The sequence below is a fragment of the Haemaphysalis longicornis genome, unplaced genomic scaffold (assembly GCF_048455015.1).
Source record: "Haemaphysalis longicornis isolate Haplotype H1 unplaced genomic scaffold, Haemaphysalis longicornis Haplotype H1 scaffold_14, whole genome shotgun sequence".
Classification (NCBI taxonomy): Eukaryota; Metazoa; Arthropoda; class Arachnida; order Ixodida; family Ixodidae; genus Haemaphysalis; species Haemaphysalis longicornis.
This window is the reverse complement of record NW_027526245.1, coordinates 53,173,941-53,197,274: the sequence shown is the minus strand read 5'-3', so window position 1 is coordinate 53,197,274 and position 23,334 is coordinate 53,173,941. Positions and strand designations below refer to the sequence as shown.

The 23,334-nt window shown below is 53.8% G+C and overlaps 1 pseudogene; it reads right to left on the bottom strand.

The window, feature by feature from the left end:
• Nucleotides 1-2,804: 2,804 nt before the first annotated feature.
• The window catches only part of LOC144164906 (uncharacterized), a 41,623-nt pseudogene continuing 21,093 nt past the window's right edge, over nucleotides 2,805-23,334 (bottom strand).

Sequence of the window (23,334 nt, the reverse complement as noted above, 5' to 3'; positions counted from 1 at the left end):
TGAAATGCGACATTGTACTTCTGCGGGTGGATAGTGCTTCCCATGGTCTGGATTATCTTTCTCGAACGACGTACCACTCAACCTCGCATGGGGTATGTGCAGTGTGCCTGGCTAAAAGCCTTCTCGCTTGCGCGCCAGAGTTGTGACTTGCTGCTCGTCCCCGCAAACCGGGTGTGAGGTGAGTGCCGAATTTACGACGGGCAGGAGGAGGCAACTCATCGTCTGTCAATCGCGGTTCAGACTTGCAACGCATGTTGTGACGTTGCGTTCGTTCGAAACGCATCTCTGGATTGTTTTGAAGTTGAATAAAATGTACGCGTCGAACCCGGGCATTCGGCTCAGGGCGTTCTCTGCGATTGCACCAAAGAAGTGCCACGGGACTTTCTTTATGGTACGTACTCACGTAAGATAAAATCCACGTCGTGTTATGGCCGTGTTGCATTCAACACAAACGGTTAAGCGTTTGTTTACACTTGTTTCGTTTGTCGTAAAATGTCAAAGCACTCCGGCACTCCGCTGGCAGATCAGCCGGCGAGCCGACGCTGAGCAGACGACTCATCTCTTTGCCGGAAGTGCGTGAAAAAGCCGCCCAATAGCAGGATGTCTAGCTCATGACGAACATCTGGGAATCGATGATGTAGACATGTGAAGATGGCGGCGTCCAAAAACACGAAGGAAAGGGTGAGAAAAAAGCGACAAACTTTGCAACAAAAGTGTGAGCTTTCCGCTGCGCGTAAAAGAGTAATACTTGGCACAGGTGGCGTTGGCGACCCAATCTAGCGATTGCGCTAGTTCATTTAGTGTGCTCAAAATGCCTTTCAGGGCCCCTTTAAAACTTTGCGTACCTGCAAGGCTGGGATATATTTGCACATTAGTTTCCACGCCAAGACTACTGACATGTCTCATTAACTTCACGTTACATGCGCGAAGTATTTTGAAAACAGAAGAGTGCCATCGGTTGGCTTTTTTGGAAAATACTATAACTTGTACAACGCTAATTTGCTTACCTGTCATCTTTGGAGAAGACGAGAAACTTGGCCGAACTGTTTCGCCCTGTGTTGCTGCACGATAGATCTGCGCAGGACTGGTGACGCTCCTTTCCCCGCTGCCCCATATTTAGAATACATTCGAGTACATTTTATAATGCAGCGAAACTTTCAGCCCGTGGAGGCGTTTAGGCAACCCACGCAACCCTTCGCACGCCGACTCGCTTACGCACGCACCGAACTGGCCCGCCCTGCGCGCCGAAAGAAAGAAAAAAATATTGACACCGGTGAGCTGTTGCGCATGCGTGAGGATGCACGGAAGCATGCGCGGTGTGGAAAGAAAGAAACTCTGAGGGAAAGCGGAGGGCCATGCCGCAGCACCCTGCCGCTAGGATCGCCCCAATTTTGAAACCGAAACTAGCCAGAGTCGCCGACCAGTGGCTTAACAACGTGCTTCGAGAGGCCGAAGCCGGTCGGATCACTCGTCCCATTCATGTGGGGGAGCTCAAGCCGTATTTCCAAATGGAAGAAACGGCAAGCAGCACCGAGAAATCGCAGGAGCAGGACCAAGCGAAAGCACCCCCTAACGAAGCGGCCCCTCATCGCTACAACACCGACGGGGACGGCGAAATCGCCCGCGGCAGTTGAGCGGCACTCGGGCGGCTGGGGAATAAGGGAGGAGCCTGCAACGTCAGCCACCCAATCGCGGGCCAAGTGGCCCCCTTGCGGCGAACGCCTCCCAAGGAAGACAAGAAGCGGCCAGCCCGCAACCCGCGGGATCAGTCTCGCAGCAGCAGCCGAGCGGTTCGCCTACCTATCCTTTTATCACTCCCTTTCTCCTACCTATCCTTTTATCACTCCCTTTCTCCTCTCCAATCTTTATATACCCCTCCTCCCCCTCCCCCCCCGCACTGGGTTGTATGCAGGTGAGCCCCCAGCTGGGCTCAATAATATCCCCAGTGCATCTCCTTTCCTTTTCACTCGAACCACTTAGTTAGTTAGTTAGAAGCAGAAGCATGGAAAACTACGCACCGACACCACCACCCAGCAGCAACAGCGGCAGCACTGGCGTGGCCCACGGAGAAGGACGCGGGCCAACTTCAGTCAACACCGCCGGGACGCGCGTTACCGGCCGTGGTTCGAGAGGACGGAGAGGCCCGGCAGCGGCGGAGGCGCCCCAACGGCCACATGGGACAGCCTGGTGCCACGTGTAGCCGAGGCAGCGCGACCAGGGGCGCCGTCGTACCCGCCGCAGCAGAACTGGGAGAGCCGCGGTGCCCGAGTACCCTCCACGTGCTCCACGCGACAACCATCGGCCGATCCGCTGCGGGACAGCAACTTCCGCGACCCGGCGCCGCACACTCGACATCAGTCGGTCCCGGGGGGCAGCGGGGAGCCCCGAAAGAAGCGAAGCGTGGCCACGTGGGTGGCCCAGGAGGGAAGTAGCCCCCCACGTGACTACAGTAGCTCGGCTTCATGGAAGGCGCAGCTGCGCATTGAGCCGAGCCTGCCCCTCGAGCTCGTCCCCGGGGTCTTCAGGGCCACACGCCGCGCGACTACCTGGCCCGTCGTGCTGGCGCGTCGTGCTGGCCACCTACTGCTCCGACTGCGGGGTGCTGCTGGTGTCGGAGACGAAGCACCGGGCCCTCACGGGGCACCGGCCCGACCTGGAGGACGGAGGTGACCCTACCAGCGTGGGTGCCGTGCGGGCAGCGGCAACGCGGTCGGACCGGGTGTGCCCACCGAGGAGGTAGGGGTGCCAGCGGCCCGACCAGGCCGCTCACCGGTGGCGGAGGCCCCGCCGGCCAGGCCTAACCCCTAGGCGCTTAGGCTCTGGGAGGGGTCGCCGTCTTGCGAAGCGGCTGTCCTGCAGCCGGCCCCTGCCCAGCACGAGGAGGCAAACGCCTCCAGCGATGGGGACGCCGACATGATGACCTGGGGTGCGGGGAGCCCGACGCCACGGACGAGCACGCAGCCCGCCTCCAGAAGCTCTTGGAGGAGCTGGAGGCGGAATGAAAGGTAGGCGAAACCGCTTAGCCTAAGGTGGTTAGAACGCAAGCCATCTTGGATTCGGACACCATCTTGAAACCGGGGTGGTGACAGTTTTAAGTGAGGGGGAGTGTAGAAAGGGTAGCAGCGAAAAGCCGCACCCACCGGCACGGGCACGGAGGGGCAATTGCTCCTCGCCCGGAGGCAACGTCGTCACCTCCACGTCACGCACCACGTGAATCCAGACGGCCCAATGGGGCGCGGGGGAGAACGTGGTGACGTCACGAGCCGTACGGCCGGGCGGGAGGAAGGACGGCGCGCGCGCCGGGGCAGTCCGGTCCGGGACAGCGAGGAAATCGGTTGCAAGGTAATCCCTCTTCCCTTTGCAGGCGAACTTCATACGCGGGCGAGCCCATCACGAGCCGAACGGCTCCGGCCGCCGCCACATCGGAGCGAAAAGAAGGGGTACTGGGGTTCGGACAATAAACCCTGCCATTGCTTGTTGGACGGTGGCGTTTGTGTTGCCTGCCTCTCACTCCGGCCCGTATACACGGCAGCCGCCTGCGGAGGACCGCCCGAGTCAAATTCACGCAACATTTTGCCCCTCCCTCCTCGGTGGGCACACCATTCCGACCGCGTTGCCCCTGTCGCGGAAGCTACCGCGAGTCATGGCCCAGAGCCCTAGACGGAGCGATACGTGTTTCTTTATTGGCTGTCCTCGAAAACTCCCGATGATGATCCTGGCGCGTGCTCACGCCCGCTTCGTCCTTCTTTTCTACATCCTCCCGCGGGCCAAAGTTGATTAGGCGGCTGATTCTAATAGGTAAAGTTTTTGAACTGGACGGTTTATCACGTGACCCGTTGCTGTCCGCACCGAGCACGCTCTAGCGACGCCGTCGACGCCGTGGTACAGCATTGTCACTCGTCCCAGTTTCCACTGCATTGGCGGAGCGTTGTCGCCATGCACTATAACGACGTCGCCCACCTTCACCTGCGGTGAAGTAGCCTGGGGACAGCTGTGAGCCGAACGCAGTAACAGCAAGTATGCGTTCCTCCATCTGCGCCACAACTCAGCCGTCAGCCTTTGATGGTACCGTGCTCGTCGCCGTAGGTCAGCTGGGGTTGACGACGTCTCGGTCACCGCTAACTCTTGGGGCATGCAGAGCGCACGCCTACCTGTCAGGAAGTGGGAAGGTGTAAGTGGCACTTCTTCATCGGGGTGGTCTTCGACGTAGGTTAGAGGTCGGCTATAATTAACAGCTTCCATTTCGCAAAGGGTGGTGGACAGAGCTTCGGCAGTAAGGCTACTGCGCCCAAGGTAACGCTTGAGAACGTCCTTGGTGGAGCGAATGAGACGCTCCCACCAGCCACCCCACCAAGGGGATCGCTCAACGATGAATTTCATGTGCACATTGAGCCCAGTGGCATATTCTTGAAGGGCTGACGCAGCGGCCTTAAATGCTCGAGCGCAACTATGAAACGACTGAGCGTTGTCAGAGTAAACAGTGTTCGGTATGCCGCGTCTTGACACGAACCGACGGAAAGCAATTAGCGTGGTAGCCGCTGTCATATCCGACGTCAGCTCCAAATGTATGGCACGAATGACAGCACATGAAAATAATAAAATGTAGGCTTTTGCCGGAGGAGCTTTTCCACGCCCGTAGAGTGGTCCACAGAAATCCAGGCCTACTACAGAGAACGGGTGTGCTGCCGTGATTCTGTCGTCTGGCAATGGAGAAAACGGTGCAGTTTGGGCAGTCAGCCACCGGCGTCTGCACGTCAGACATTGGGCCAGCACCTTTTTGACGGTTTGGCGTACCTTCACAATCCAGAACCGTTCTCGTGTCTCCGTGAGCGTGGCTTCGACTCCACCGTGAAGAGTGTGGTGATGGGCCGCCAAAACAATGAGGTACGTAAACTTGTGCCGCGCAGGTAGCAAAATCGGCTGCTTAACGTCGATGCTGCAATTCAATTTGTGTAATCGGCCTCCTACGCGGAGCAGACCTTCGTCATCCATGAAGGGTGAAAGTCAAAGCACCGCTGATGTCGAGGAACGGTCTGACCGATTGACAGTGCGCGTACTTCAGTGCTGAATAACTCCAGCTGTACGTGCCGCATCCAGTAGCGTTCAGCCTTCGTTATCTCAGTTGCTGTGAGGGGACCGCTTGCTGATGGCCCTCGCCGCTGGGCATTTTGCAGAAAACGTAGAATCCAGGCCGCGACCCGCAAAAGGCGCCTGAGGGTGCTGTAATTCTCTACGGTCAGTAGCTGTTCGTGCTTCGTGACATCGCAAGGGCAAACCAAAGTTTCGTGTGACACTGCGAGCTCCTTCGGGTCAAGATGATCAATCTGCGTTTCAGGGAACTCCTGTTTTGGACCTGGGAGCCACGAAGGTCCGTGCCACCATTGGGTTGAGTGCAGAAGAGCCGCCGCCGATATACCTCGTGTGACTAAATCTGGCGGGCTGTCTTTCCCGCCGCAATGATTCCAGTCTGTAGGAGCAGTTAGTCGCCGTATTTCGGCCACGCGGTGTTCTAAGAACTGGTCACGCTTTGTGGCGGCGCTAGTAATCCAGTGCAGCGCGACAAGAGAGTCCGTCCACAAACTGACGGGGAGTCTTCCAGAACTGCAGTTGTTTTGGCATAACGTGCGAGTCGTGCTCCAATAACGCAGGCGAGAAGCTCTAGCCGAGGCAGGGAGATGGACTTGAGAGGGGCGACTCGGCTCTTGCTAATTAACAATCTGGTGTCATATAGGCCATTGCCACCCAGCTTTCGGACGTATAGAGAAACGCCGTAAGCTCGCGGGCTTACATCGCAAAAAGCGTGGATCTCGATTGAACCTTCCACATCGAACGAGTGCGAGAACATGAATCGTGGAACCTGGACCTCATTCAGCACTGTTAATTGGGCACACCAACTGTTCCATCGCGCTTGTTCGTCATCTGGAAGGCCTTCATCCCATGAGCGGCTCTTTTGCCAGAGGTCCTGGAACACAAGCTTGGTCGTTAAGGTGAATGGTGCAAAGTATCCCAAGGGATCATACATTCTCATAAACGTCTGCAGCACGGTGCGCTTGGTTGACGGATTGGCTGCCGCAAATTCTGATGCGTCTTTCGTCGACAGGCAAATGCAGTCTCAAGCACGCTCCCATGGGACTCCCAGCACCTTCATCCTGATTGCGTCTCCCGTTTCATTTTCGATGGCGACGTTGTCCCGCACAAACTGATGTCCGAGCTCCTCTGAGTTTGACGCCCATTTTCGTATCTCCATTCCGGCCTCGGAGAATATTTTTCGAGCTTCCTCGTACACTTGAATTGCCTTTTCGACGCTAGGTACACCAATTATGAGGTCATCCACGTAGAATGCCCTTTCCAGCAGCGCTACTGTTTCCGGATACTGCTCCCGACAGGCCTGGAGATGGTGGCGAATCGTGGCAGCCAGAAGGAATGGGCTGGATGACGCGCCAAACGGTACGCGGGTCATCCTCCAGGTGACAATGGGGGACGCCGGATTATCTCGCGTAGGCAGTCGTTCCATCCAGAGGAATCTCAACGCGTCGCGATCTTCTGGTCGAATCAGCAACTGCAGGTACGCCTTTTTTATGTCTGCGGCGATGACAACAGGGTGACAACGAAAAGTCATGAGCAGCTGAATGACTTCGACCCCAAGCTTCATGCCCTTGCAAAGGACGTCGTTTAGGCATGGATGGCCGGCTGTATGCGAAGAAGCGTCGAACACTACTCGAAGCTTTGTTGTCACTGCGTCCTTTCGGATGACGGCGTGGTGGGGCATGTAATACAAATTGTCGCCTGGACGCTGCTGTTCCACAAATCGTTCCGCATGGTTTTCTTCAAAATAGGATCGAATTGCCCTGTCATACTGTTCGAGCAACTCAGGTTGTTCCCGGAATCGGTTCAGTTGCGTCCGCAGACGGTGCTCCGCGAGCTGACGATTGTCGCTGCCAGGAGGTAAACCAGGAGCCTGGATCATAAGGGGTACTTGGTACCGGCCTTCGATACGGGTGATGTTTCGCTCGAACATTTCCATCGGGCTATCCTGCAGCGACTTTTCGTGACTCGGGTCATCAATGCCAATGGCATCCAGCCGCCACATGGCGGACGCGTCTAAGTCCAAATGTCTGGGTGAGGTGCACGACAGGAACATGGCACTGGTAAAAGTGCATGCGGGAGAAGCGAGCCTTCCTTGAACGGTCCAGCCCAGAACTGTTTCTACCGCTGTGAGGTCTCCGTTGATTCTGTCCACCCTGCCCGTGGCCACCTTCCAGTAGGTGTCTGAACCAACCAGTACGCTGATTTCATTTGCCTTTCATGCGCTCGGATGGAAGGCGTCGGCTACGTCGTACCGCTTTTCTATAAGGGTTTTTACGTTCGCGGTGTCGAGTTCCGGACTCGTAAGGGAGCAGATATTCGGAACTTCTAAAGCTTCCAACACGACCGGCCTTCCACGAGCTTGTCCGCGTAGCGTCACCTGTACTCGCCGGCACCTTAGAACCTTGGGTGACTTCGCAGTACCGAACGTTACTAAGGAGAGGTCTTCCGTGCCGAGAACCGTGCATTTCAGGGCCCTAGCCGCGTCCTGGCGAATGAAGGTGCGTTGGCTGCCAGTGTCTAACAGCACTCGAACAACAAGGCGTCGCCCTACACCCTCTGCCAAGGCTCGGGCCGTCTGGAGCAACACTGACGTTGCCCCGGAGTGTCCGGTCGAAGCCGTCATGACGGCAGGTGCGCTTTCTCCAGCTTGTACCTGGCGTGTTAATTTGGGCGTGCTGCTGCCAGTCGGATTGAACAAGTCGCACAGGACGGTTAGGTGGCGCCGATTGCAACTGCTGCAGGTCAGGTTGCGGGAAGCTCTGCACTGTCGGGCCACGTGGTTGCGTCGGCCGCACCGAAAACAGCAGTGAGCGTTGCGCAATCGCGTCCTCTTCTCGTTCGCCGACATGTCAACTAGGCAGTCCGCCACCTTGTGACCATGGCTGTCACACAAGGGACACGCTGGTATTATTATGGACTCGGACTTCGCTGCCAAGGCTGACGCTGAGGGGAGGGGTGCCTCCGGTTGTCCTGGAGAGATCAAATCGGCGTTTGGACGGATCGCCGAGCTGCGTTAGATGAAGGCTGTCCTTGTCGTCCTTCCTCGCGAATTTCGATTTGAATTTCTAGAAATTCCATCAGCTCCTTTACCTGGCCAGCTCCTTGTTGCCGCGTCGCGGATTCGTCCATTAGCCCCTTGTCCGTCTCCTTAACCTTCTGCCGGTACATTAGAGTCAGGTCATCCGGCAGGCATCGGAGGATCGGAGGAGACGCGGTTCAGGATTACGGCGTACTGCTCTCGCGGAACTCCCAAGGCTTCGAGGGCGCTGACACGGAATTGCACCTTGTACATTGTTGAGAAATAAAGATGAGCAGGCAGGTGGCGACAGTAGGAGGAAAGGAAGAGGAGGATGAACCTGCCGCGGTAGCTCAGTGGCTAAGGCGTTGCGCTGCTGAGCACGAGGTCGCGGGTTCGATTCCCGGCCGCGGCGGCCGCTTTTCTGATGGACGCGAAAAGCAAAAACGCCCGTGTGTACGAGATTTCGGCGCACGATAAAGATCCCCAGGTGGTCAAAATTAATCCGGAGCCCTCCACTACGGCGCGCCTCATCGCCTGCGTTGCGTCGGCGCGTTAAACCCCACAATCAATCAATCAATCAAGAGGAGGATGAGGGGTGCGCACTGCCTCGCTTATCTACTCGATCACCATATCGGAAGCCAGACGCTGGTCTTCTTTCGCTACACATTTTCTGGTGCCGTGAAACCCGGGAACCCGCGCACGAGCGAATCTACGTTCGACGGCGCAGCGGCTCCGAGGCACGCGAGGCTTAAATACCTTCGTACTGCTTTATCCTGGAAGCCTTGCCCTCGGCCGCCGCACCTTTCGGCTCGTGCCAAAGCCCGCCCTTGTCCCTTGGTATTCGCAACCCCAGCGTCTTGCTTCATCGACTGGTGCCATGGACGCTCTTCGTATTCGCCGAGATGTCCTGCGAGCGACCATCTCCGGGACCATGACAGTCCTCGAGGCCTTGCTGCGGAGCCAAGCAGCAACGGCCCTTGACATACAAAATGTCCTCGACCTCATCTTGCATGACCAGGTGGGCCTTCACAAACTCGACGCTCAAGTTCAGGAGAACCTGACAGATGAAGAATTTGATGCAGACGTTTTGGAAGCGATCGATTACGACGAGCGTATCTGCGCCCTGCGAACGCGCGTACGCTTGTCTGGCAGCCAAGACTCTAACGCAAGCCCCGTCCTTCAACCTCAGGCAGCCCTGTTTACAACCCGCACCGCAGCCTCGATTATTCACTCGATCCCCAAGGAGGCCCGGCAGACAATGGTTCTGGGTGACGTGCCGCCTGTTCGGGACATGACTGGTGCGGCGGTAGAAGAACAGAACAATGACGACGGAGGCGCTGCAGCCTTTCAGGACGCCAAGCAAGACCCCGAGGGGTTCAGAACTGGAGAGAGGCTCCAGCGACCACCCAACCCTGGTGTTGCCGTGATTGCCGTTGTGGAGAAATCTCAGGGACCCTGCCGAGAACTCGCCGTCGCTGACGCGAATATCGTTTCCGAAATGTCTGACCGGCCTTGCCGCAGCGCTGGCGTCGCCGACACAGCTCTCACGTCAGAGACGTCGCTACAGCCTTTCCGCAACCCTCGCTTCGACGGCTTGACTACCGCTCGCCCCGCACGGGGCACCTTGAGCAATCTTGGTGACGGTACTGGCGATACCGCGGACCCCGAGCCCCCAAACATAAGCTGGATCCAACCGTGGCGATGTGTTTATAGGTGGAGGGTTAGAAACCACGAACGGTGGCCGTCGGAGCCCAGGTCAAGCTCCGGCGGATGGGCTCCCTGTCTGTTCACCAGGCAGGGAGCTCCGGGACCTCTTTGGCTACCAGGGTAAGGTCAAAAGAGAAAGTACCCCCGTCTCCCTGCTTTTATACTATGCTTTATGGTATTGTCTAAAACCCCCCCCCCAACCGTGATCGGCCCCCTAAAAGGGGCCGCACCGAAGTATCGTTTCCCCCATTGCCATCTTTGACATTTCCTGAACCAGATCATTACTCTCGATTTCTTGTCATGGAGTCCCTGAATCCAACCCACCCTCTTGCATCTCAGTCAGTCTTCTTGATCGCCAAGTATCTTGAAGCCAAATAGGAAAATCATATCTGGCCAAAAAACAAAGAACTGGTGAACTCCTCATCGAGGTAAATGACAAGCAGCAGTCCACAAAGCTTCTAGCTCAGACTAGACTGGCTGATCTAGACATCAGGGTAACACCCCATCGGAGCCTCAACTGCTCGCAGGGTGTGATATCAGAGCCAGATCTCCTGAACGAAACCGATGCGGATCTCCTTGCCGGCTTGAAGGATCAGGGCGTCACTGCCGTGAGACGCATCACCATCCGTAGAGACGACAAGGAGATTCCCACCAAGCACATCATCTTGACCTTTGACCGTGCAGTTCTCCCACAAAATATATATGCAGGTTTTATCCGTTGCTCCATCCGTCCGTACATCCCGAACCCGCGGCGCTGTTTTAAGTTCCAGCGGTTCGGGCATGGTACAAACTCTTGCCGTGGCCGATTGACGTGTGCAAAATGCGCGGCGCACGATCATCCGAGCGAGAACTGCTCATCTGAAACCCTCACTTGTGTAAACTGCGGTGGGCCGCATGCGGCATACTCCCGCAAGTGCGAAAAATTCCAATTAGAAAAAAAGATCATAAACATTAAGGTCACTGAGAACATCACCTTTCCAGAGGCGAGAAAGAGGTTCGCCTCTTTCCCTCTGGGGAGGTACGCCGACGCAGCTCGCCGGGGGGCGGAGCGGCGTCTGGTGTCCACAGGGACGCAGTTCAGCGAGTCTGACCTGGTCCCTCCTCCGCCCCCCCCTGGGTTGCCTCTGGCAGCCCAACCCGCCACCACGCCGCTTGCTGAGGCAGCAGCGGTTGTGGTGGCAACGTCTTCCATCGGGACCGGTGCCGCTCCCGCCTCTGTCTCCCCGTCCTCCAGTGCGTTGGAGGATACCGAGGTGATGGACACCACGGGCCCCGCACCGACTCCCACCGCCACCGCACCACCCGTGCCACCTCTGGTGCCCCGGACGCCCTCGGCGGTGGCGGCTCAAACGAAGGGCTCCCGAGGGGGGGCCAAGTCCGGGGGGCCCGGTCCGTCGGGCACCCCTCGGACATCCGACGACGAGATGGATGTCGGGCCGTTCCTGCCTGCAACGCTGCGCAAGGAGCGGCCACCGACTTCCAAGCCTACAGACAGGCCTAAAAAGCCTAATCCCAGAGTAACAGCCCCGAAAGACGACACATGAACACATACACACACTCCATTCATTCTTAAACGTAAATAATGGGAACAGAAAACATCATTCAATGCAGCTGCAGAGGCCTCCTTAAAAATCTTGATGATGTGTATGATATCCTGCATGCCAATCAGCCAAGTCTCATGTGTCTCCAAGAGACTCACCTCAATTCCAAACAGACAAATTTCTTAAATAGATTAATGGTATTCAGAAAGGACAGGGTTGGCTGCACACACTCTTCAGGAGGTGTGGCAATTGTTGCCCGGAAATCCTTAGTCTGTCACCCTGTCACTCTGAACACTGTCCTCGAGGCTATAGCAATCCGTACGATAATATTTAATAGGTTGGTAACGGTATGCTCCATCTACATTCCTCCTGATCATGCACTTTCGAGCTCTAATTTCGAGGCGCTGGTCGAGCAGCTGCCCGAACCATACATACTCAGAGGCGACCTTAATGCGCACAACTCTCTTTGGGGCTCCTCCAGAACGGATGCCCGAGGTCGCCTGATAGAGAAGTTTCTGACATCCTCCGGAGCATGCCTCTTCAAAAAAAAACAGCCTACATATCATAACTTAGGACACAATACATACTCTCATCTTGACTTGGCGATTGGTTCCGCAGTTCTCTTTCCTTGTCTTGAGTGGGGTGTGGGTACAGACCCATATGGTAGTGACCATTTCCCCACTTCATTAACGTATATAGGTATAGGCCCGAGCAGTCCATCTTCCCATAAAAGGTTTATTGAATCACAAGCAAACTGGAGCACATTCACACAAACATCTCAACTACACCACACATCTATAAAACACCTACACGTGGAGGAAGCCGCCCAACTCGTCACGGCGCACATCCTCGACGCCGCCGAAAAGTCCATTCCCCAGGCCTCCAGTGGGTCCCGCAGCCCAAGGAGGCCCTGGTGGAACGAGGACTGCAGGCGGGCGCGAGAGGCCCAGAACAAGGCATGGGGTGTCCTTCGCCGGTACCCCACGTCAGATAACCTCATTTCTTTTAAACGGGCCAAGGCTTTTGGGAGACGAGTGCGCCGTGAGGCGAAAAGGGAGAGTTGGCGCACCTTCCTCACTTACTTCCATCAATTCGTACACAGACTCACACAAAGTCTGGACACGTATACGAAAACTAAAAGGACAACAGACACGCAGCCTGCCCCTGGTTAGTACAACAGGGGACACACTGGAAGACCAGGCTAACACACTCGCACAACACTTCCAACACGTGTCCAGCTCAGCACACTACACTAATACTTTCATGCAACACAAAACATCTTCAGAAAAGAAGCCCTTAAAAGACAAAAACAAGTCGAATTCTGCTTACAACTCTGAATTCACACTTCATGAGCTGAAGGTTGCTCTTGCCACTTGTAAGCCTTCAGCTCCAGCGGCAGACAGCATTACATACACCATGATAGAACACCTACACCCAGACACTCTTGAGACACTCCTACACCTCTACAACAGAATATGGCTTTCGGGGCAGCTTCCAAGGTCTTGGAAGGAGGCCATAGTTGTGGCCTTTCTGAAGGAGGGGAAGGACCCGTCCCATCGCCCTGACAAGCTGCCTGTGTAAGCTCCTCGAGAAGATGATAAACCGTAGGCTCGTGTACTTTCTGGAGTACAACGGTCTTCTCGAGGGCTTCCAGGCAGGCTTCAGGGTGGGGCGATGTACCAATGATCAACTTGTTGCACTGGAATCCTACATAAAAGATGCATTTGTCCATAACCAGTTCTGCCTTACAGTATTTTTCGATATTGAAAAAGCGTATGATACAGCCTGGCGCTATGGCATCCTCAGGGACCTTAAGTCATTTGGTGTCTCCGGCAACATGTTGAACCCTCTTTGTAGTTATTTGGCTGAACGAACCTTTCGAGTGAGGGTTGGGAGTGCACTTTCCAATGTATATTTGCAGGAAAATGGTGTGCCGCAAGGTGGAGTTCTAAGCTGCACGTTGTTTATAGTTAAGATGAACTCCCTCCAAAAGGCATTGCCGCCGACCATTTCCTGTTCCATCTATGTGGACGATGTGCAAATATCTTTTAAATCCTGTAACCTGTCAATATGCGAACGTCAAGTACAGCTCGGTGTTAAGAAACTTGCTGGGTGGGCGGACCTTAACGGGTTTAAAATAAACCGGGCCAAAAGTACTTGTGTTGTGTTTTCCCGCAAGCGCGGGATTAACGCGGACCCTGAGATTACACTTAACCGTGCACCTATTCCTGTTAAAAGGGAGCACAAGTTTTTAGGTGTCATATTTGATAACAAGCTCACGTTCTTACCTCACGTCAAAGCACTTAAACATAAATGCCTCAAAACACTAAACATTCTCAAGGTCCTCTCCCACCAATCTTATGGGGCAGACAAAGAACTACTTCTCCGGGTCTTTACCGCCTTAGTCGGGTCTCGATTAGACTACGGCAGTGTCGTGTATGAGTCGGCATCGAAAACTACCCTAAAAAGTCTTGATCCAGTACTCCACTTGGGTCTGCGCCTTGCGTCGGGTGCCTTCCGCACTAGCCCGACCCAGAGTCTATATGTTGAATGTAATAAGTGGTGCCTTGAGTACCAACTAACGTATGTTGACTTTCTCTACGCTTTTAAAATTTCATCTTTGAATAACCATCCTTTTAAACCTGTTTTTAATGATACATCCACATCGCCACTGTTTGTAAATCGCCCGTTTGTTCCTTTGCCGTTCTCACTTAGAGTGAGACAGGAAGCTCCAAATTTCGACATCTCCTTTTTAGACATTCACACATCTTCTTTTACTGACGTGTTACCACCCTGGCAGCTTCAACCTGTGTGTTGTGACTTGTCCTTCGTGAAAATTGATAAAAGCAGGGTACCACAAACTGCTATTTTGCAGCACTTCTTGTCCCTGCAGTCTAAGTAGGAATGTGCAGAGTTTTACAGTGACGCATCAAAAACTGCCCTTACTGTGTCGTGTGCGGCGCACGGACCCGATTTTAGAGTCTCTATGACCCTGAACGCGAAGACCAGCATTTTTACGGCGGAAGCCCATGGAGTTTTGCTTGTTTTAAATCACATAGTGCAACATGAAATACCCAAGTCTATCATTTTCACAGATTCACTGAGTGTTGTACATGCATTGTCATCCAACAAGTCTTCTAAAAACAATGTTCTTAATGTAGTGTATAAAACCATTATGTCAGCATATGCATTAAATCTCGACGTCATCATGTGTTGGCTTCCAGGCCACTCCGGGATTGCGGGAAATGAGACCGCTGATCAGATGGCCGCTGCTGCTGCACATACAAATACACCGGACATAGCAGCAGTACCCTACACTGACCTCAAGCCACACATCAGACAACACCTTCGCGAAACATGGCAAGCACTCTGGAATCAACAGACAGACAACAAACTACACATAATAAAGCCACTCTTGGGACCATACACGACTGACGCACACAACAGACACACTGAAATTGCCCTTGCTAGGTTACGGATAGGCCACACTCATATAACACACTCCCACCTGCTCACAGGATCTCCAAGACCTCTGTGCAGCAGGTGTGGAGAGGCCCTAACCGTGATCCACATCCTTATACAATGTAAGGCACTCGACATTACACGATGCAAACACTTCCCACAACTACACACGCGACATATTCCACCACACCCGTCATACTTCTTAGGAGATGAAGCCATGTTTTCAATCAAACGCGTTTTCGAGTTTCTTACCGACGTAAAATTTTTACATCTCATTTCTTATCATGCATGTTGACAACCTGGCCCTTTACACCAGTCATCTTCATTACGTTGTGTTTTACTTTGTTTATTTTTACTGAATTGTTCTACTTTTACTTCCATGCCACTTTCATGTAATCACTATTGTTTGGCGCTCTTTGCCCTTAGTCGGCCTTGCGCCATTAAACACCAAACATCATCATTGACTACCGCTCGGGAGACGTCTGACCCGTTCTGCCACGGCCTCAGCGTCGATGATGCGACTGTTGTTTGGGAGACCTCTGAGAATCCCTGTTGCGACCTTTACGTCGGTGACGCACCTCTCGTTTCGCCAGCAGTGCAGCAACCCGGTTTCGAGTCAAATATGTTTCCATTGGGTTCAGCAACGAAAACGCGGTTCGTGCAGAAGATGGACTCGCGTCAGGGGATAACGAAGCGCCTGCTCCTCCGATGCTCCGTGAGCCAGCTTCGACGCCGGAAGCGAGCTTCGTCCGCGCTCCTCCAGGCCCCGTGAGGAGGCATCCTGGTGGAGAAGCAGCACAAATGCTTCTATGGTGACGACCCCTACTTCAGCAAGCGCAACTCGATTCTGAACGAGCCTTTGTACCGTGTTGGGTCCGGCGAGAGTGAGGTCCTATGGTTTCCAGAGATAACGGACACGCCTCTGGAACACAACAATTACTTCACGGAAGGCGAATCAGACGTGGACGCAACGGCGATGCCATTGCGCTCACCGCATGATCTCTGCAAATTTGACCGTCCGAATCAGCTGTTCCCATTCGATCCCGGCGGCTGCCTTCTGGCCAAAAACCTAGAGCATGCCCTGGGTGACCGTATGAACATTCGCAGTCTTTTAGCCCTACGTCACTTTGGTCAAGCAACCCATCAAGCGCTCGTTGCTCGTGACGCTGGCTATAGACATGTACCGAGATCGACGGCATCGAGGCACCCAGCCAGATGCTCCACTGAATCCCCCAGCCAGCCTACAAGCATCGCTAGTGTGAAATTATGCGCCGCCAGAAGTCGAACAAATGGTAGTAGTGAGGCCCGGACTTCTCCACTTCCCGTGCTGGTGCCAGCTAGCTCCCAACCAACTGGGCGGCGGCGGGAGTGTGTTGAGAAATAAAGATGAGCAGGCAGGTGGCGACAGTAGGAGGAAAGGAAGAGGAGGATGGGGGGTGCGCACTGCCTCGCTTATCTACTCGATCACTACATCGGAAGCCAGACGCTGGTCTTCTTTCGTTACACACATTTCGCGGAGCCTCTCGATGTCCATTGAGCTTCTGATCGGCTTCGTTGCCATGAGTTGATCAATGTGCTCATTGATGAGCACCCCGCACGGGGCACCTTGAGTAATCTTGGTGACGGTACTGGCGATACCGCGGACCCCGAGCCCCAACATAAACTGTAACCTACCGTGGTGATGTGTTTAAAGGTGATGGGCAGAAGCCTCAAACGGTGGCCGTCGGAGCCCAGGTCAAGCTCCGGCGGATGGGCTCCCTGTCTGTTTACCAGGCAGGGAGCTCCGGGACCTCTCAGGCTATCAGGGTAAGGTTTGAGAAGAAAGTACCCCAGTCTCCCTGCTTTTATACTATGCCCTATGGTAATTACAAACCCCCCCCCAAACGTGATCGGTCCCTGAAAAGGGGCCGCACCGAAGTATCTTTTCCTTCATTGCCATCTTTGACATTTCCTGAACCAGATCATTACTCTCGATTTCTGGTCATGGAGTCCCTCAATCCAACCCACCTTCTTGCATCTCAGTCAGTCTTCTTCATCGCAAAATATCTTGAAGCCATAATAGGAAAATCATATAAGTGCAAAAAACAAAGGTCTGGTGAACTCCTAATCGAAATAAATGACAAGCAGCAGTCTGCAAAGCTTCTAGCTCAGACTAGACTGGCTGATCTCGACATCAGGGTCACACCCAATCGGAGCCTCTACAGCTCGCAGGGTGTGATATCCGAAACAGATCTCCTGAACGAAACGGATGCGGATCTCCTTGCCGGCTTGAAGGATCAGGGCGTCACTGCCGTGAGACGCATCACTATCCGCAGAGACGACAAGGAGATACCCACCAAACACATTATCTTGATTTCGACCGCGCAGTTCTTCCACAACACATCAATGCAGGTTTTATCCGTTGCTCCATCCGTCCGTACATCCCGAATCCGCGGCGCTGTTTTAAGTGCCAGCGGTTCGGGCACGGTACAACCTCTTGCCGTGGCCGAACGACGTGTGCGAAATGCGCGGCGCACGATCATCCGACTGACAACTGTCCATCCGAAACCCTCACTTGTGTGAACATCGGCGGTCCGCATGCAGCGTACTCCCGCAAGTGCGAAAAATTTCAAATTGAAAAAAAGATAATTAACATCAAGGTCACGGAGAACATCACCTTCCCAGAGGCGCGAAAGAGGTTCGCCTCTTTCCCTCTGGGGAGGTACGCCGACGCGGCTCGCCGGGGGGCGGAGCGGCGTCTGGTTTCCACAGGGACCCAGTTCAGCGAGTCTGACCTGGTCCCTCTGCCGCCCCCCCCTCTGGGTTGCCTTTGGCAGCCCAACCCGCCACCACGCCGCTTGCTGAGGCAGCAGCGGTTGTGGTGGCAACCTCTTCCGTCGGGACCGGTGCCGCTCCCGCCTCTGTCTCCCCGTCCTCCAGTGCGTTGGAGGGTACCGAGGTGATGGACACCACGGGCCCCGCACCGGTTCCCACCGCCACCGCACCGCCCGTGCCACCTCTGGCGCCCCGGACGCCCTCAGCGGTGGCGGCTCAAACGAAGGGCTCCCGAGGGGGGGCCAAGTCCTGGGGGCCCGGTCCGTCGGGCACCCCTCGGACATCCGACGACGACATGGATGTCGGGCCGTTCCTGCCTGCAACGCAGCGCAAGGAACGCGTCCCGACGCCAAAGCCTCCCGACAAGCCAAAAAAGGCGAGAGTCACAGCCCCGAAAGACGACACATAAACACACACACTCCAGTAGCTCTCACACTAAATAATGGGAAGAGTAAACATAATTCAATGGAACTGTAGAGGCCTTCTTAAAAATCTTGACGATGTATACGAAATACTGCATGCTAATCAGCCAAGTGTAATGTGTGTTCAGGAAACACATTTGAATTCCAATGCACACAAATTTCTTGAATAGTTACATGGTCTTCAGAAAGGACAGGGATGGCTGCACACACTCTTCTGGCGGTGTGGCCATAATTGCCCGGAAATCCTTAGCCTGCCACCCTGTCACTCTGAACACTATCCTTGAGGCTGTAGCAATACGCTTGATAATATTTAATAGGTTGATAACGGTATGCTCCATATACATTCCTCCTGATGTTTCACTTTTAAGCTCTGACTTCGAGGCGCTGGTTGACCAGCTGCCCGAACCATACATCCTGACAGGCGACCTTAATGCTCACAACACTCTTTGGGGCTCTTCTCGCACGGATGCCCGAGGTCGCCTTATAGAGAAATTCCTTACATCTTCAGGAGCATGCCTTTTCAACAATAAACAGCCTACATACCATAGCATAGGACACAACACATACTCATGTCTTGACTTGGCGATTGGCTCCGCAGTTCTCTTTCCTCTCCTGGAGTGGGCTGTGGGCACTGACCCATACGGTAGTGACCACTTCCCCACCTCACTCACATACATAGGTAAAGGCCCATGCAGTCCATCTTCCCATAATAGGTTCAATGAAGCACGAGCTAACTGGAACACATTTACAGAGACATCCAAACTACACCACACATCCATAGGACACCTACACGTTGAAGAAGCCACCCAACTCATCACGGCGCACATCCTCGACGCCGCCGAAAAGTCCATTCCCCACGTCTCTGGTGCCCCGCGCAACCAGCGGAGGCCCTGGTGGAATGAGGACTGCAGGCGGGCGCGAGAGGCCCAGAACAAGGCGTGGGGTATCCTTCGTCGGTACCCCACGTCGGGAAACCTCCTCTTGTTCAAACGGGCCAAGGCATTAGGAAAACGTGTGCGCCGTGAGGCAAAACAAGAGAGTTGGCACACCTTCTTGACATCCATTAATTCATACACAGACACACACAAAGTCTGGACACGTATACGCAAGCTCAAAGGACAACAGACACACAGCCTGCCCCTGGTTAGCACAACAGGGGACACACTTGAAGACCAGGCTAACACGCTTGCACAACACTTCGAACACGTGTCCAGTTCAGCACACTACACGAACACTTTTATGAAACACAAAACATCTGTAGAAAAAAAGCCCTTACACGACAAAGACCGATCAAAAACTTCCTACAACTCTGAATTCACTCCCTATGAGTTGAGGGCTGCCCTGAGCACGTGCAAACCTTCAGCTCCAGGTGCAGATAAGATTACATACACCATGATACAGCACCTACACCCAGACACTCTTGAAACACTCTTACACCTATACAACAAAATATGGGTTTCGGGGCACATTCCACGCTCTTGGAGGGAGGCCATAGTAGTGGCTTTCCTAAAGGAAGGGAAGGACCCTTCCTCTCCCGCCAGTTATCGCCCCATTGCCCTGACAAGCTGCCTGTGTAAGCTCTTCGAGAAGATGATAAACAGGAGACTCGTGTACTTCTTAGAGTACAACGGTCTTCTCGAGAGCTGCCAGGCGGGCTTTAGGGCTGGGCGATCTACGAACGATCAACTCGTTGCGTTAGAGTGATATATTAAAGATGCTTTCCTCCATAAGCAGTGCTGTATGACAGTATTCTTTGATCTTGAAAAGGCGTACGACACTGTTTGGCGGTACGGCATCCTCAGCGATTTGAAGTCCTTTGGTATGTCGGGTAACATGTGGAACACGCTTGCCAGCTACCTCTCTGAAAGAACGTTTCGCGTGCGTGTTGGAAGTGCACTCTCTAGAGTTCATGTGCAGGAAAACGGGGTTCCGCAAGGTGGAGTTTTGAGTTGCACCTTGTTTATTGTAAAAATGAACTCTCTTCGGAAGGCTCTGCCACCAACCATTTCCTGCTCAATCTATGTACACGACGTGTAATTATCCTTTAAGTCTTGTAACCTGTCTATCTGCGAGCGCCAAGTCCAGCTTGGTGTTAACAAGCTAGCTGGCTGGGCAGATAGCAACGGTTTTAAATTTAATCCAGTGAAGTGTACTTGTGTTTTGTTTTCGAAAAGGCGCGGCATTCGGCCGGATCAAGACATCAAACTCAATGGTGTCTCAATTCCAGTCAGAAATGAACACAAGTTTTTAGGTGTAGTCCTTGACGAAAAGCTCTCGTTCATTCCACACATAAAACAACTTAAACATAAATGCTTTAAGGCCATGAATATACTCAAGGTTCTCTCGCACTCTTCATATGGTGCTGACAAACAACTTTTGCGTGTTTTTACCAGCCTGATAGGTTCACGATTAGACTATGGAAGCGTTGTTTATGGGTCAGCAAGTAAGACATCCCTCAAAATGCTGGACCCAGTGCTTCATCTGGGGCTCCGGCTGGCATGTGGCGCCTTCCGGACTAGCCCGGTCGAAAGCCTCTATGTGGAGTGTAATAAGTGGAACCTACAACGTCAGCGAGCATACACAGATCTCCTTTTTGCTTTTAAAATTTCATCTATGCCACACCATCCTTTTAAATCGGCTTTTTATGATGCGTCTATGACTGAACTACTCCTAAACCGACCATCGTTCTCTGCGCCCTTCTCTTACAGAGTTAGAGAGGAAGCGTCAGAGCTTTCTGTCTCCTTTTTAGACACCATACAAAGTTCTCAAACAGATTTTATAGCACCATGGCATCTCCGCCCTGTATCATGCGACACATCCTTCACACATGTAGATAAAAACCGAGCTCCCACATGTGCAATTCTGCAGCACTTCTTGTATTTGCAGAAGAAGTATCAATTTTCTGAATTTTATACGGACGCCTCTAAAACTGCCACCTCTGTGTCCTGCGCGGCACATTGGCCCGGCCTTAATGTCACTAGAACTCTTAACAGTAATACCAGTATCTTTACGGCAGAGGCTTATGGTGTACTTCTTGTTGTTAATCATATCCTTCATAGTCACATCCCACAATCCATTATATATACAGACTCCCTCAGTGTCGTTGCGGGCGTTGTCGTCAACAAAGTCTTCAAAAAATCACGTTGTAAATCTAATAGTCAAGGGTATTATGTCTGTGTGTGTCCACAAATTTGAACTAGTCCTTTGCTAGGTCCCTGGCCACTGTGGTATAGCCGGGAACGAAGCAGCGGATCGAATGGCCGCTGCTGCTACACTCTCGAATACAGTAGACATAACCACATTACCCTACACCGACGTGAAACCACACATCAGACAACAACTTCGCAAAACATGGCAAACACACTGGAGCGAACAAACCGACAACAAGTTACACGTAATAAAACCACACTTGGGACCATACACCACCGACACACGCAATAGATACACTGAAGTCGCCTTGGCTAGATTACGGATAGGGCACACTCACGCAACGCACTCGCACCTGCTCACTGGATCTCCAAGACCTCTGTGCAGCAGGTGCGGAGAGGCCCTATCCGCGATCCCCATCCTCATAGAATGTAAGGCACTCGACATTACACGACGCAAACACTTCCCTCATCTACACACACGACATATTCCACCACACCCATCATACTTCTTAGGAGACGATGCCATGTTTTCTGTTCAGCGCACCTTTAAGTTCCTATCAGAAGTTCACTTTTTACAACTCGTCTCATACCACCCATAGTTTTACCCCTGGTCCTATACACCAGCCACCTTATTTTTTTTTTAACCACCCTTGTTCTTCACCCTGGCCCTTTACACCAGCCGTACTCATAGTTTTTAACTGATTTTATTTCGGGTTGTCTCCTCATCAAATAACTTTCTGTTTGGCGCTCTTTGCCCGTGTCGGCCTTGCGCCAATAAAATCAAACCATCATCATCATCATCATCATTGATGAGCAAGTCTCGTCGGCCGAACCGCTGAACTAAGGTCTTCACCGCGAGGTCGTAGTTCGCGTCAGCAAGCCGGATTCCCTCAATGGCTCGTTTGGGGTCGCCGATCAAGTATGTCAATAAGTACTTAAACTTCTCAATCTTCGGCAGCTGGGCATTTTCGTGAATCGCCACATTAAAATGATCCCAATACGCTTGCCAGTCGTGCAGATGTCCCGAAAGCTATGGGATCTGGAGCTTGGGAAGCATAACCGTCCGATGACGTGAAGCATGCGTGTGCCTGCCTGACGCACCCGTGGGATCAATAACTGGAGCGACTGTCCCTCCGCTGGCGATGGAATCGGTCGCGCTGGACACTTGCTGGGCGTTTCGTAGGAGGAAGCGTGCTTGAGAGACTGCGTAGGATATCTTGCGAGTATACTGTGCCGCTCCTTCGAGCTCCTGCTCCAGCCCGTCGTCATCCGTGGCATCGGCGATTTTCTTGTTCATGGCGGTGAGCTCAGGCTCTCGCTGTACGATGTACTCGACGTGGGAGCTCAGGGTTGCCGCGTCGGGAGACGGCTGCTGCAGCAGGTGATTCAGCTGGTTGAGAGCTCGCGTGACGCCGCTCCTGACGACGCCACGAGCCTTCGGAAGGCGGTCGATGGACGAAGCCATGCGGGTGATGCTCCGAAGGGCGATTTCCCCGGTTGATCGGCACCAAAGATGTCGCGGAAGCTACCGCGAGTCACGGCCCAGAGCCCTAGACGGAGCGATACGTGTTTCTTTATTGGCTGTCCTCGAACAACTCCCGATGATGATCCTGGCGCGTGCTCACGCCCGCTTCGTCCTTCTTTTCGACAGCCCCTGCCCCTTTTTTGGGCGCCAAAATGTTGCGTGGATTTGACTCGGGCGGTCCTCCGCACGCGGCTGCCGTGTATACGGGCCGGAGTGAGAGGCAGGCAACACCAAGGCCACCGTCCAACAAGCAATGGCGGCGTTTATTGTCCGAACCCCAGTACCCCTTCTTCTTGCTCCGATGTGGTGGCGGCCGGAGCCGTTCGGCTCGTGACGGGCTCGCCCGCGTATGAAGTTCCCTGCAAAGGGAAGAGGGATTACCTGGCTGCCGATCTCATCGTTGTCCCGGAACGGACTGCCCGGGCGCGCGCGCCGCCGTCCTTCCTCCCGCCCGGCCGTGCTGCTCGTGACGTCACCACGTTCTCCCCCGCGCCCCATTGGGCCGTCTGGACTCACGTGGTGCGTGACGTGGAGGTGGGACGTTGCGTCCGGGCGAGGCGCAATCGCCTCTCCGTGCCCGCGCCGGTAGGTGCGGGTTTTCGCTACT